The following is a 16,501-nucleotide window of genomic DNA, read 5'->3' as shown; positions in this document are numbered from 1 at the left end:
TCGGGGTGTGAGCCAGAGGCAAGCAATCCATGTTTCTCTCTCACGTTGGTGTTTCTTTTTCTCTCCCTCCCTCCCTACCTCTCTCTCTAAAGGCAATTTAAAAAATGTAAGTAACACACTGTGTGGTTTTTTTGCCTTTTATTTTATTTTTAATTAATTTCTTTTTGTTACAGATGTTTCTCCTCTATCCTCCACTGATTCCCCACTTCCTCTCCCTCCCCGCCCTGTCCCCACCTTTGTTGTCCATGTCCATTGTTCATACATACATGCATATAAGTTCTGTGGTTTATCTCACCTGCACCTCCTCTTCTGGGGACTGTCAGTCTGTACCCCACTTCCACGTCTCTGGGATTACCCCATTCCTCAGACTGTTATGTTCATTATATTCCACAAATAAGTGAGATCATGTGGTATTTGTTTTTCTCTGCTTGGCTTGTTTTGCTTAGGATAATACTTTCCAGGTCCCTCCATGTTGTCTCGAAGGATAAGAGATCTTTCTTTCTCATAGCTGCATAGTACTCCATTGTGTATATGTACCACAAATTCTTTATCCATTCATCTACTGATGGACATTTGGGCTGTTTCCAGATCTTAGCTATTGTAAATAGTACTACTACAAACATGGGGGTACATATATTCTTTCTGATTGGTGTTTCAGGTTTCTTAGGGTATATTCCTAGAAGTGGAATCACTGGGTCAAATAGCAATTCAATTTTTAATTTGAGGTAACACCATATTGTTTTCCATAGTGGCTGCACCAGTCTGCATTCCCACCAGCAGTGTACTAGAGTCCCCTTTTCTCCACACTCTTGCCAACATTTGTTGTTTGGTGATTTGTTGATAGTGGCCATTCTGACAGGTGTGAGGTGATACCTCCTTGTTTTAATTTGCATCTCTGTGATGATGAGTGGTGGTGAGCATTTCTTCATGTGTCTCTTAGCCATTTGTATGTCTGGTTTCGAGAGGTGTCTATTTAGTTCCCCTACCCATTTTTTAATTGCATTCTTTGTCTTCCTTTTGTTGAGTTGTATGAGCACTCTCTATATATTGGAAATTAACCCCTTATCTGATATATCATTGACAATTATGCTCTCCCATACAGTGGGTTGCCTTTCCATTTTGATGATTGTACATTTTGCTGTGGAGAAACTTTTGAGTTTGATGTAGTCCCATGTGTTCATTTTCTCCTTTGTTTCTATTGCCTTAGGTGATGTATCAGTGAAAATTCTGCTGCATATAATGTCTGAAATTTTGTTGCCTACAGTTTCTTCTAGGATTTTTATGGATTCATGAGTCACATTTAAGTCTTTTATCCATTTTGAGTTTATTTTTGTGTATGGTGTAAGTTGATGCTCTAGTTTCATTTTTTTGCATGTAGCTGCCCAAAATTTATTAAAGAGGCTATCTTTACTCCACTGTATGCTCTTGCCACCTTTGTCAGATATTAATTGAGCATATTGCCTTGGGTCCATTTCTGGGTTCTCTGTTCTGTTCCACTGGTCTATATGCCTGTTCTTGTGCCAGTACCAGGCTGTTTTGATTACAGTGGCTTTGTAGTATAACCTGAAATCTGATAATGTGATCCCTCCTACTTTGTTCTTCTTTTTCAAGATTGCTGTGGCTATTCGAGGTCTTTTTTGGTTCCATATGAACTTTTGAAGTACTTGTTCTAATTCTGTACAGTATGCCATTGGTATTTCGATGGGGATTGCATCAAATCTATAGATTGCTTTGGGTAATATGAACATTTTAATGATGTTACTTCTTTTAATCCATGAACAAGGTATGTGCTTCCACTTTTTTATATCTTCCTCTATTTTTTTTTTTTTTCAATGACCTGTAGTTTTCTGCAAATAGGTCCTTTACTTCTTTGGTTAAGTTTATTCCTAGGTATCTTAATTTTTTGCCACGATGGTAAATGGGATTTTTTTTAGTTTCTCTTTTTGTGAGTTCATTATTGGTGTATAAGTATGGCATTGATTTCTTGACGTTAATTTTGTATTCTGCTACTTTGCCAAATTCATTTATTAAGTCTAGTAAATTTTTGATGGAGTCTTTGGGATTTTCTACGTATGGTATCATGTCATCTGCGAATAATGACAGTTTCACTTCCTCTTTTCCAATTTGGATCCCTTTTAGTTTTTCTTCCTGTCTGATTGCTGTGGCTAAGACTTCCAGTGCTATGTTAAATAAAAATGGTGAAAGTGGGCATCCCTGTTTTGTCTTTGTTCTTAAGGGAAATGCTTTCAGTTTTTGCTCATTGAGTATGATGTTGGCTGTAGGTCTTTCATATATGGCCTTTGTTATGTCGAGATACGATCCCTCTATTCCCAGATTGCTGAGCATTTTTATCAGAAATGGGTGCTGGATTTTGTTAAGTGCTTTGTCAGCGTCTATTGATATGATCATATGATTTGTATCTTTCATTTTGTTAATGTGGTGTATCACATTTATTGATTTGTGAATATTGTACTAGCCTTGCATCCCTTGGATGAATCTCATTTGGTCATGGTGAATAATTTTTCTGATGTATTGCTGGATTCAATTTGTTAGTATTTTGTTCAGGATTTTGGTATCTATGTTCATCAGGGATATTGGCCTGTAGTTTTCTTTGTTTGTAGTGTCTTTTTCTGGTTTTGGAATTAGAACTATGCTGACATTATAAAATGAGTTTGGAAGTTCTCCTCAAATTTTTTGAAATAGTTTGAGGAGAATGGGTATTACTTCTTTTTTGAATGTTCAGTAAAATTTCCCCATGAAGCCATCTGGGCCTGGGCTTTTGTTTGCTGGGAGAGTCTTGATTACATCTTTAATTTCTTTTGTTGATATTGGTCTGTTCAAGTTTTCTATCTCTTCCAGGTTCAGTTCTTGGAGACTGTGTGTTTCTAGAAATTTGTCCATTTCTCTTAGATTGTCAAATTTTTTGCTGTATAATTGTTTATAATATTTGTTCACAATCCTTTGCATTTCTGTGGTGTCAGTTATTATTTCTCCTCTTTCATTTCTGATTTGTGTATTTGGTTTCTCTCTCTTTGTCTCTTGATGAGTCTAGCTAAGGGTCCATCAGTCTTGTTTATCTTTTCAAAGAAGCAGCTCTTTGTTTCACTGATCCTTTGAATTGTTTTTTTTGGCTTCCACGTCATTTATTTCTGCTCTGATTTTTACTATTTCCTTCCTTCTAGTTGCTCTGGGGTTTTTTTTTTGTTTGCTTTCTAGTTCTTTAAGTTGTGAGGTTAGATAGTCTATTAGAGATTTTTCTTCTTTTTTGAGGTAGGCCTGTAGTGCTATGAACTTCCCTCTCAGAACTGCGTTCGCTGCATCCCATAGATTTTGTGTTGTTGTGTGTTCATTTTCATTGGTTTCCAGGAAGTTTTTAATCTCTTCTTTGATTTCCTCTGTAACCATTCATTGTTTAATAACATGCTATTTAGCCTTCCTGCGTTCAAATGTGTTTTGCATGTTCTTGTTGCAATTGATTTCTAGTTTCATGCCATTGTGATCTGAGAAGATGCTTGATATAATTTCAATCTTCTTGAACTTGTAGAGACTTAGATTGTGCCCTAGCATGTGGTCTGTCTTTAGAGTGTCCCATGTGTACTTGAGAAGAATGTGAATTCTGCCATATTGGGGTGTAATTCTCTGTAGATATCTATTGAATCCATTTGATCTAGCACTCCATTTAGAGTCTGTGTTTCCTTGTTAATTTTTTGTCTAGAAGATCTATCCAGTGATGTCAGAGGTTTATTGAAATCCCCTGCTATGACTGTATTGCTATTGATTTTTCCTTTGAAGTCCTCCGGAAGGTTTTTAATATATTTTGGTGCTTCTATATTGGGTGCATATATGATTATCAAGGTTATATCTTCCTGTTAGATAGATTCTTTCAATATTATGTAGTGGCCTTCTTTGTCTCTAGTTATGGCCTTCATTTTGAAATCTATTTTATCAGATATGAGTATTGCTACCCCAGCTTTTTTTTCCTTTTCCATTTGCTTGGAAGATTTTTTTCCATCCCTTCACTTTCAACCTATGTGAGTCTTTTGTGTGCGGTGGGTCTCTTGTAAACAACACATATGTGAATCATGCTTTCTTATCCAGTCAGCTACTCTGTGTCCTTTTATCGGAGCATTCAAACCATTCACATTTAAGGTGATAATTGATATGTACTTATTTATTGTTATTTTTGTTTATTTTGGTTATATTTTTCTTCCTAGTTCTTGTACTAATTACAGCTGTCCTTTTAGCATATCTTGCAGTGCTGGTTTGGTGTTAATATATTCCACTAGCCTTTTTTTTTTTTGTCTGGAACACTCTTTATTTGACCTTCTATTTTGAATGATAGCCTTGCTGGAAAGGGTAGTCTTGGATTCAGATCCATGTTTGTCATGACCTTGATTACTTCATGCCATTCCCTTCTGGCCTGTAGTTTTTCTGTTGAGAAGTCAGCTGAGAGCCTTATGGGGGTTCCTTTCTAGGTAACCCATTGCTTTTCTCTTGCTGCCTTTATGATTCTCTCTTTGTCTTGAATTTTTGGCATTTTAATTACTATGTGCCTTGGTGTGGGCCTGTTTGCATTCTTACTTGGGGCTCTCTGTGCTTCTTGAACTTGAATGCCTCCTCCCTTCACCACATTAGGAAAGTTTTCTGTCACTATTTCTTCAAATATATTCTCTAACCCTTGCCCATTTTCTTCCTTTTTGGGGACTCCTATGATGCGAATATCATTATGTTTCCAGTTGTTTCACAGTTCTCTTAAGCTGTCTTCCTGTTTTTTAATTGTTTTCTCCTTTTGGTTTTCTGATTGTTTCAGTTTTTCTACCCTGTCTTCTAATTCACTGATCTGGTCCTCAGCTTCCTCCACTCTGCTGGTTAGTCCTTCCAATGTGTTCTCAATTTCTGCTATGTCATTTTTCGTTTCCACTTGGTTGATTTTCAGTGTTTCCGTATCTTTACTCATGGTGCTGATGTCTTTACTAATGTTATTGAGCTCCCTCAAGATCATGGCTCTGAACTCTACCTCTGATAATTTGCTTAGCTGCATTTGATTTATCTCATCTTCAATAGAGTTCTCTTGTTCTTTCATTTGGGATTTGTTGGTTTTTTTTTTTTTTTTTTTTTTTTTTTTCACCATTTTGGCTATCTCAGTGAGTTTTGGAGCCTGCCAAATTTTCCCTGTGGGTGTTGGTGTCCTGTTGTTTGTGGCTCCCTCTACTGGGTTTGGATGAGCCTGGGTGGGCCCACATTAAACACCACTGCCAAGTCTTACTTTCCTGGGTAGATTTACAAGCCCAGGAAAGGTTCAGTTATCCTTTAGCTTTTTCCTGGTGGCTAGTAGTCTCAGTTACTCAGTGCCTTGGAATGTAGCCCTGGTGTTCTGCATGAGAGAATTTCCAGAGGGTGGGATAGATGCTGGTTATTAATGAGCCTCAATTTGCATGTCTTTGCCTCACCTGGGAAAGGCTGAATCTCTGAGGGGGCAGCCGTTGGTTTTCCCCACAGCTCTGGGAAAGAGCACACTGGCCATCATTTTTTTTTTGGCTACAACTCAGCTAAAACTTGAGTGCCTTCCCAATCCCAGGTGTCCCCACAGAGTTCCAGCCCAGTCTGCCCTCCCTCTGTCGTAGCCCCCAGGTGAGTGACTATGGCTATTTTAGTGCTCTGTCCTTGGCTCTCTGAGCTGTGGAGTGGGCTTGGCCTTTATTCTCCAAGGATGCTGCTCACAGCTAAGACTGCTGCTGTCTGTGGGCTCCCATTCTGCCACCCTCTTACGCCACTGCAGATCCTGCCAGTGTTTCTGGTTATATGATCTTGTCCTGCTGCTTTTCTGTTGCTTTTTTTCTGACAATTTATCTTTATTTTAGTTGTGATTCCGTTTGGTTCTGGGAGATCATCTGCGTAGCTTCTATTCACTCCATCTCCATTTTCACATCCTCTATGCCTATCTTATGCACAGCTGGGTCGCCCAGGCCTTTCTGGTGCCTCCGCACCCTGCAGGTCCCACGGGTAACTGGATCACACAGTCCCTTTGGTGACCTGGCTCTATGCCTATGTTATGGGCTGCTGGGTTGCACAGGCCTCTCTGGTGCTTCAGCACTCCACAGGCCCTTTGGGTAACTAGATTGTGCAGTCCCTGCTGGGTCACACAGTCCTCTTTGGTGCTTTAGCACCCCACAGGCCCCTTGGGTAACTAGATCATGCAGTCCCTGCTGGGTCGCACAGTCCTTCTGGTGTTTTAGCACCCCGCAGGTCCCGCGGGTAACTGGATTGCACAGTCCCTGCTGAGTCTCACAGGCCTCTCTGGTGCCCCCACACCTGGCAGTTCCTGTGGGCGGGCAGCTGGATTGCACCAGTCTCTCTGGGACTCCAACTTCCCACTGCACTTGTGGGCTACTGGACCGCACAGGCCTCTGTGGAGCCCCAGGTCCAGCTGCTGGCAGTTGGGGAGTGCTGCTGCCCTGTGGGGCTCAACTCCTGCTAAACTCTTGCTGTAGTTTTTGGGGATGGGTCTCAGCTGCTGGTCTGTGCTTCTGTTGCCTGGGTATGGATGTCTGCTCCCCAGCCTCTGTTGCTGGGGGTATATCTCCACTCTGATCAGGCTGCTACTATGGGGGATGGTGCTGGGCTCTGGGCTGTTTGCGGGCTCTGCGACTGGCACCTTGGGAGCTCCACTCCTTGTGCACTGGTCTGTGTTGACATGGAGTATGCACTGGTTTGATGGTGCCAGGTGTGCTGATGGGCTCAGGTTGCTGGGCCCTAGCCGCTCCCACTGCCTCCTTGGAGGGAAGAACCAGGATCTTCCAAAATGGTGGGACCTCCCCGTGGCGTGAGAAGCACCCTGAAGGGCCGCTTACTGTGGTAGCCGGCTGCTCCTGTCCACAGCACAGGAACTTTCTGCTCTGTGGCTCTGCACTGCTCGGGTTTGGTCGTCCACCTTCAGGTCCACTCACACTCTCACACACTCACCCTCCCTCCAGTCCTGCCCACAGGCCTATATAATTCAACACAAGAATTTTTGATGGAAATTAAACCAAGTGTAATGTTCCAGAAAACTTTTGACATGAGAAAGTTGTTACTAAAGTTGTATTGTAAATACACTGTTTATGAAGGCTCTCTCTAATTGTACATCATTGGAATGTCTATTTCTAATTATTTTCAGAAATGAAGATCGAGGTAAGACCATTTTGAGTCATCTTTTAACAATAGTACATAATTTTAATAGGTAGTGATATTTCTTAAAACTGTTAATATTTTCTATTTCCATTTTGAAGCCTGTTAAACCCATGGGTCAATTAAAGTATATTTGTAATATGCAAATAGGTTTAACTTGTTGTTAATCTTCACCTGGGGATATTTTTTTCATTGATTTTTAGAGAGAATGGAAATGAGGGAGGGCGGGAGAGAGAGGAGAGGGAGAGGAGAGAGGGAGAGGGAGAGGGAGAGGGAGAGGGAGAGGGAGAGGGAGAGGGAGAGGGAGAGGGAGAGGGAGAGAGAGAGAGAGAGAGAGAGAGAGAAACATTGATATAAGAGAGACATGTCAATTTGTTGCTACTCACACATACCCTGACCAGATCTGAGCATTTAACCTGCAACCCAGGTCCATGCTCTTGATGAGGAGTTGAACCTGAGACTCATTATTGTTCTTGCCAATGCTCTAACCACTGAACAACCCCAGCTAGGACTATGTTTAACTTTTTCATAATGTTTTCTTTATTCTGTGTTAAAGGACCATTGAAAAATGACAGTTCTTTCTACAATCCTTATGACAGTTCCTGAATATCTCTTATTGTATATATTCTGTTTTTCTCTCTAACAAAGCTCCATTTTGGGAGTGAGATATATAAGAGAGTTTTCCAATTTTCCATTACTAATAAACATTTGGAATACATTTTTATGTATGACACTTTTATAAAAGAACATAGTTTGAAGTAAATTTTTTTTATATTTGGGTCTTTGCATTTTTGTCCTTTCTTTCAATTGTATTTGGTGAATAGATTGATTTAAGGAGAAAAGTAGATTTGATTTAGGAACTACGTCTTCCAGCATTCACCCCCTTCCTGGGTCCATGGTAGAATCCTCCAAGAGCCTCACTTGAAAGGCAGAAGCAAAGAAGGCATTAGGCAGACTTTGGAGCCACCATGCAGGGAGAGAGATTAAATAGGAGCTTTGAGGATGCCATCGTCCAGCCCATTTTCTGTAATTGTTGCACTTCCAATTGAGAATAACCTCAAAACCACCACCAACTGTTTGTTTTCCATCTTCTAATGGTTTAAGTTTCTGCTGACATTTCACAAGATTGACATCAAAGACCCATTTGTTTCCATTTTCTGTAAGCCCTCCTGTGTCCACCAGGAACCTTATTCACACTTTTCTGCTTGGGAGTATTCTGTGATTCCCTCTTCTCTAGATTATAACCGTAGAAGGTCTCATTTGTGTAAGGTTTATGCTGTCAGTGGTGCTGGTGAGTGGGTATTCCTGATTCTCTGTGACATCTACATTGATGCATTCAAAGAGATGAGATGGTTGTTTTCTTCTCATCTGCACTGTATACTAGCTGCCTTGACCTGGTCCTTTCATGTGACATTAAGCATCTTCCTCATGTCAGAAAAACTGAGTGTTTCCTGTACTTGTAGCTGAATGTAATCCCTCAGTGTGTTTTCAGTTGTTTGATTGTGTGTGGTTAAATGTTTGTGCATTTTTCAAATTTATTTTTAGTGATTTTAGAGCGAGAGTTGTGGGAGAGGGAGGGATGGAGGAAGAGAGAGAGTAGAAACAGAAACATTCATTTGTTACTCCATTTATTTATGCCTTCATTGGTTATGTGCCTGAAGAGGATTGAATGTGCAACCTTGGTGTATAGGGACGGCGCTCTAACCAACTGAGCTACCGGGCCAGGGCCATATGTGCATCATTCTATTAAAGGAATGCTTCTCCTGTTTTATAAAAATATTTCATTAACTTTTACTAAGCTAATTTATATTGTGTTTTCACATAGGGAGAGGATATATAAAATATTCCATTCTAATATGGCCTTTCAAATACATTTTTTAAATTTCATTACACATTATGCATCAATATTATCATGTACGTACAAGTTTAGATATATTTTCCTTCAGCCAAATTGTATTTTTTATTATTATTATTTTTAATCCTCACCTGAGGACATTTTTCCATTTTTTGTTCAGATAGAGTGGGAGGGAGAGAGAGGAAGAGAGAGAGAGAGAGATGTGAAAGGGACACATCGAGTGGTTGCCACCCACGTAACTCAACCAGGGCTGGGGACAAACTGCAACTGAGGTACGTGCCCTTAGTGAGAACCGAACACGGGACTCTCTGGTCTGTGGGCTGACGCTCTAACTGCTGTGCCAAACTGGCCAGGGCCAAATTTTATTTTTTACCTTTTTTCCAGATGATTTTGAGAGTATGTTTATTAAAGCTGGGGACAGTGAAACAAAGAAGGTCTTAGGTAGAAGAATCAACAGGAGAGTCTAGGTAGGGCCACTTTGGCTCACTGGGAAGCCAGAGAAAAGGGGCTCTGGGGATAAGTTCAGGGTTTTGGCCTGAGAGGAGGTGTTGCTGCCCATTGCTCCCCTGGTTGCAAGTCTCACAGGGACCCTAAGCGTTTAGAAAATGCACACCTGTGGGGGAAGGAAAGGGGACAAGGAAAAACATGGCATGCTCCTGGAAGCGGGAGTGTGCTACCACATTTTTATTTATTCATCCATCGATGCACACTTAGGTTGTTTCCATGTCTTGGCTATTGTAAATAATGCTGCAGTGAACGTGGGGGTGCATATATCTTTTTGAGTTACTGTTTTCATTTTCGTCATGTACTCAGAAGTGGAATTGGTGAACCATATGGTAGCTCTACTTTTACTTTTTTTCAATAATCTCCATACATTTTTCATATTGGCTGCACCAATTTACATTCCCACTAACAGTCCCCAAAGATTCTTTCTTCACATTCTCACCAACACGTGTTACTCCATAGTTGTAGATCTAATTACATTTTTAACGTTTTTGCCCTGGCTTGTTTGGTTCAGCTGTTAGAGAATCGGCCCTTGGACCAATTCAATTCCCTGTCAAGGGCATGCACCTGGGTGGCAGGTTCGATCCCTGGCTCCAGTCAGGATTGTGCAGGAAGCAGCCAATTCATGTGTCTCTCTCACATTGATGTTTCTCTCTCCCGCCCTCCCGTCTACTCTATCTAAAAGTCAATGGAGAAATATCCTTGGGTGAGGATTAACAACAACAACAAAAAATGGGGAAAGTAACTCCCATCTTTTAAAAAAAATTATTTGTAATGGTTTTTCAGTTTTCAGAGTATTTATTTTCTATTTTCAATAAATTTATTTCTACCTCATTCCATGTGATTCTATTGCAAATAGATTTCTTTTGTTAATTTTATTATCAAATTGTTCATTGTAGTGTATAGAAGAAGTTTATTTTTATATACTGATCTTGTATTATACAAATTTGCTGTTCCCACTTATCGATCCTAAAGATATTTTTAGGGGATTCCTTAGAGTTTTCTATACACAGGATAAGTCATATACAAATGAAGATTATTTTACCTCTTTTTGTTCAATGTGGATGCATTTTATTTCCTTTTTTTGTCCAAGTTGCTCTGGCTAAAATCTCCAGTACATTGACAAATAGAAGTGGAAATGACTGGAATCATGGTTTTGTTCCTCATTTCCAGGAGTAAAGATCCAGCCTTTTAATATTAAATAAAGTATTTTCTGTGGATATCCCATATTTGCTCATTATCAGGTTCAGGAATTGTGGTTTGCTGAGTATTTCTATCATGAAGGGGTGTTGGATTTTGTCAAATACTTCTTTGAGTCCCTTGAGATGATCATAATATTTTTGCTTTTTACTCTATTAATTTTATATATTACATTAGTTAATTTTGAGATATTATCCCAACTACACATACCTATTTGGTTTTGGTGCATAATTCTTTTAAGAGGTTGCTGGATTAGGTACCAGTATTAGTTAAGGTTTTCTTTTTGTTTTTGTTTTTTATATAATCTGTATTCACAGAAGAAATAGGTCTGCAGTTTATTGTTTTTGTGATGATGAATCTGAGCATCCCTACTGACTGCCTATGAAAAGTTAGAGAGGTCATTTAGCTCTCCTAAGTCTCAGTTGCCCCTCTTACCAAATATGATCATATTAGTGCTTCCATGTTTACAAGTTTGTGAAGATGAAAAGTAATGAGCCAATCCACCCATGGTGCTCAGTGTCTTATACTGAGTAGCCTCTCTAAAATGTCTTTATTATTATTATTATTAGTAGTAGTAGTAGTATTACTATTACTATTAATGTATTGGTTTCAGATGTACTGCCAAGGGGCTAGACAGTCATATACTTTACACAGTGTTCCCTTCGTAAAGTGCCTTTATTATTAGTGCTAGCATTTCTGTTCTTATTCTCATTGTCATTGTCAGTATGGTTTTATAAAGACTTAAAAAGCACAACTTCTCTCAATAGAATCTACATTGTACACTGCAGATAAATCAATTGTTCCCTGACAAGTTAGGTCAAAACTGTCCTATAAAACTACTGAGAAGTAATGATTTTAATAAAATTCTGTGGTTAGTATTTTTATTTCATCCATGGGTACTTATTTTCCCATATTTCAAATTTTCAAAATAAATGCTGTGCTTATTATTTATGGTAATTTATGCCTTTCCAACAAGATAGAAGAATTTGGTTGCTTCTCCCACTATTACCTCAAACACCATGTCAATATTTCAGTCTTCAAACAACAAAGAAAAACATTTTTTAAGTACGAACATATATCTTGCTCTGCTGACATTCAAAGGTACTTCATGCTTTCTACACAAAAGGATCAGTTGATTCCTTGTTATCATTCAAAGACAAGAGATGCTGGATTGCAACTTGGGAGTTCTTCAGGTGAAATCTGAAACTGGCCCTCACACACGAAGGCCAAGGAGAGACCAAAGAAAGGGGCAGACTGCTCCAGATTTCTAAATGGCAGTTTTTTGTTTTTATCCTCACCTGAGGACTTTTTTTTTCCATTTTTTGTTCAGATAGAGTGGGAGGGAGAAAGAGGAAGGGAGAGAGAGAGAGAGAGAGAGAGAGAGAGAGAGAGAGAAACATCGACGTGAAAGGGACATATCAAGTGGCTGCTACCCGCATGACCAACCAGGGCCGGGGACAAACTGCAACCGAGGTATGCGCCCTTAGTGGGAACTGAACCCGGGTCTCTCAGGACCACAGGCCGACGCTCTAACTGCTGAGCCAAACCGGCCAGGGCTAAAAGGCAGTTTTAATAAGCAAAGGACCACTAAAAGCATTTCCCTTAAGAACAGGAACAAGGCAAGGATGCCCACTTTTGCCACTCCTATTTAACATAGTACTGGAAGTCTTAGCCACAGCAATCAGACAGGAGGAAAAAATAAAAGGGATCCAAACTGGAAAGGAAAAAGTGAAACTGTCATTATTCTTAGATGACATGATACTATACGTAGAAAACCCCAAAAACTCCATAAAAAATTTACTAGACTTAATAAATGAATTTGGCAAAGTAGCAGGATAAAAAATTAACGTCAAGAAATCAATGGCATTCTTATACACCAATAATGAACTCACAGAAAGAGAAACTAAGAAAACAATCCCATTTACCATTGCAGCCAAAAAATTAAGATACCTAGGAATAAACTTAACCAAAGAAATAAAGGACTTATTCACAGAAAACTACAGATCATTGAAAAAAGAAATAGAGAAAGATATGAAAAAGTGGAAGCACAGACCTTGTTCATAGATTGGAAGAATCAACATCATTAAAATGTCCATACTACCCAAAGCAATCTATAGATTCAATGCAATCCCCATCAAAATACCAATGGCATACTTCACAGAATTAAAACGAATACTTCAAAAGTTCATATGGAACCAAAAAAGACCTGGAATAGCCACAGCAATCTTAAAAAAGAACACAGTTGGAGGGATCACATTACCAGATTTCAGGTTATACTACAAAGCCACTGTAATCAAAACAGCCTGGTACTGGCACAAGAACAGGCATATAGACCAGTGGAACAGAACAGAGAACCCAGAAATGGACCCAAGGCAATATGCTCAATTAATATTTGACAAAGGTGGCAAGAGCATACAGTGGAGTAAGGACAGCCTCTTTAATAAATGGTGCTGGGAAAATTGGACAGCCACTTGCAGAAAAATGAAACTAGACCATCAACTTACACCCTACACGAGAATAAACTCAAAATGGATAAAAGACTTAAATGTAACTCATGAATCCATAACAATCCTAGAAGAGACTGTAGGCAACAAAATTTCAGACATCATACGCAGTAGAATTTTTACTGACACATCACCTAAGGCAATAGAAACAAAGGAGAAAATGAACACATGGGACTACATCAAACTCAAAAGCTTCTGCACAAAGATACAATCATCAAAACGGAAAGGCTACCCACTGTATGGGAGAATATAATTGCCAATGATATATCAGATAAGGGGTTAATTTCCAATACATATAGAGTGCTCATACAACTCCACAAAAGGAAGACAAAGAATCCAATTAAAAAATGGGCAGAGGCCCTGGCCAGTTTGGCTCAGCGGTTAGAGCGTCGGCCTGTGGTCTGGAGAGACCCAGGTTCGGTTCTCGCTAAGGGCACGTACTTCGGTTGCAGTTTGTCCCCGGCCCTGGTTGGTCGTGCGGGTGGCAGCCACTCGATGTGTCCCTTCACGTCGATGTTTCTCTCTCTCTCTCCTTCCTCTCTCTCCCTCCCACTCTATCTGTACAAAAAATGGAAAAATATCCTCGGGTGAGGAAAAAAAAATGGGCAGAGGAACTGAATAGACACCTCTCGAAACAGGACATACAAATGGCTAAGAAACATATGAAGAAATGCTCATCATCACTAATCATCAGAGAGATGCAAATTAAAACAACAATGAGGTATCACCTCACACCTGTCAGAATGGCCGCCATCAACAAATCATCAAACAACAAGTGTTGGCGAGGGTGTGGAGAAAAGGGGACTCTAATACACTGCTGGTGGGAATGCAGACTGGTGCAGCCGCTATGGAAAACAATATGGTGCTACCTCAAAAAATTAAAAATTGAACTTCCATTTGACCCAGTGATCCCACTTCTAGAAATATACCCTAAGAAGCCTGAAACACCAACCAGAAAGAATACATGTACCCCCATGTTTGTAGCAGCACTATTTACAATAGCTAAGATCTGGAAACAGCCCAAGTGTCCATCAGTAGACGAATGGATAAAAAAGCTGTGGTACATAGACACAATGGAGTACTACGCAGCTGTAAGAAAGAAAGACCTCTTACCCTTTGAGACTACATGGAGGGACCTGGAAAGTATCATCCTAAGTGAAACAAGCCAAACAGAGAAAGAGAAGTATCATATGATCTCACTTATTTGTGGAATATAATGAACATAACAGTCTGAGGAAGGGGTAGTCCCAGAGACGTGGAAATGGGATACAGACTGACAATCCCCTAAATAGGGGGATGGTGGGGAAGAAATAAATCACAGAATTTATATGCATGTATGCATGAACAGTGGACATGGACAACAAACTGGGGAAAGGACAGGGAGGGAGGGGGACGGGGGAATCAGTGGGGGGAAAAGGAGAAACATCTGTAACAAAAATTAATTAATTAAAAAAAAAAAAAAAAAGCAAAGGATCTTCCATACTGGGGTTGTCTTGAGTGGCCACAATAGGAGAAGATCTCCACACTGCCCACCAGAATCTGAAAAGTTTACCTAGAAGCCTTTACGGGGACATGTACATGGTTCAGATGGGCTCAGCACACATTATTCTCTGTGTCCTTGAAATGGCTCTTAGTTCTCCAAAGTGGGCAGAACGTACATCACAAGGACAGGATTGGGAGTAAAGAGCCTCTGATTGCCAGGTACAGCTCATGAGTTGACCAGCAGTCACATCTTCTCAATGACTTCCTCCAACAGACCAGCAGCTTGAACCTTGTGTAACTCATTCCATTAGGGACGTATGTCAAGGTCGTGGGGGAAATATCTCACTCTACATTCAAGGAGCTCCATATGCTTTTTCAGTGGAGCTCTTTGGCTGAAAAGACCGCCTTGTAGGGTGAGTCTTGAGTACTCCTGGCTTCCCATGGTGCAGGTGGATGCAGCTACATTCTAAGTATATTCTGGTCCCTGTGTTTGCCATGGTGGAGTCACAGGAATCACCTCCCCTTACCAAACACAACCACAGTAATTAAAGCACCTTGGAGAGCAGCATGATGTGCCCTCAGCAAAGGTACAAACTGGCCCTTTAGTTATTACATGTGAGAAGCAGGACAATTCCTGGCCCTCAGTGCAGGAGGAACCTCTGCATTTTCTGCCCTGATGGGGCCACACTGGAACTGTGCATTTCCTACAGGTGCAAAGGAAAGTAGGGTGGGAAGGGCAGGAATGAAATGTAACCTTCCTGCAGCTTGTTTCTGCAGTTCAGCAGTGTGAGAGAAGAGACCAAACTTATGCATCGTCCCCAGTGAACACACATTCTTGATAGAGGGTCGTTTATTTGAGGTTGAGATGAGAAGTTAAGAGATAAAACAAAAAAACCAGAGATATTCCAGACTTTAGGAAATCAGAATGATTTCTAGAAAAACTGCTTCAAGGCTATTGTTTTCCAGATAGCTATTAAAAGGAAGATTATGGAAAGAAAGAAAAAAAAGATAATGAACTAGAAATATATTCTCCATCTCTCAATTCTTCATGCTGAATATCCAGACTTCTTCCTACAGTGAATGGACTGATGACGATGCTACTCCCCGAGGTGGTCCACCTTGTATAATAAGTGCTGGTTCAAGCATGTGCCCTCCTTTTCTCTTTCCACTGAGATCACTTGTGGTTCTTTGGCTGTGCCCCTCAGGCTCCCTGTGTCAGATGGCCTCCAGGGGTTCTTCTGTGTCCCAAGCATGATGGAGTTATTGCTGCAGTTTGGGTGGGGCTGTGTCTCAGATGATACTAAAGGTGAACATTTCCTCAGGGAATGGAGAGAGGCAGTGGTCAGAAACAGTATCTGTGCATACTATATGGAGAGGATGCCTGGCCGGGAGTGATTCCATCATTGTCAGAACAAATGTTATGCTAGTATCACACATACTCTCCAATGAGGGATTATTAATGAGATGAATCCTAGTTTTCTGACAAGGCTCATTATTGGTGGATTAAACAGTGTAGCCACAAGTAAGGGTGGCTCATGATCTCAGAGTGATTGAATCACCAGTGAGAAAACATTTTCTAAAGTTAACCACTATTAATAACCAGAAGTCACTTTCTTTTTAAATGATGGCTTGTTTTGATTTCAATGCTTTTTTCTAAATATGGCTTAAAATTAGGTAAGGATATCCACCTAAGGCATCCTTGGTACCTGAGCCTGTGCACCTTTTGGCAAATCCACAGGTCAGACTCCAGTTGTCAGCAAAGATAAAAATGGAGCCAGATTCATTACTG

Source organism: Molossus molossus, unplaced genomic scaffold (genome assembly GCF_014108415.1).
Source record: "Molossus molossus isolate mMolMol1 unplaced genomic scaffold, mMolMol1.p scaffold_m16_p_4, whole genome shotgun sequence".
NCBI classification, from domain to species: Eukaryota; Metazoa; Chordata; class Mammalia; order Chiroptera; family Molossidae; genus Molossus; species Molossus molossus.
This window is presented reverse-complemented; position numbering follows the sequence as displayed.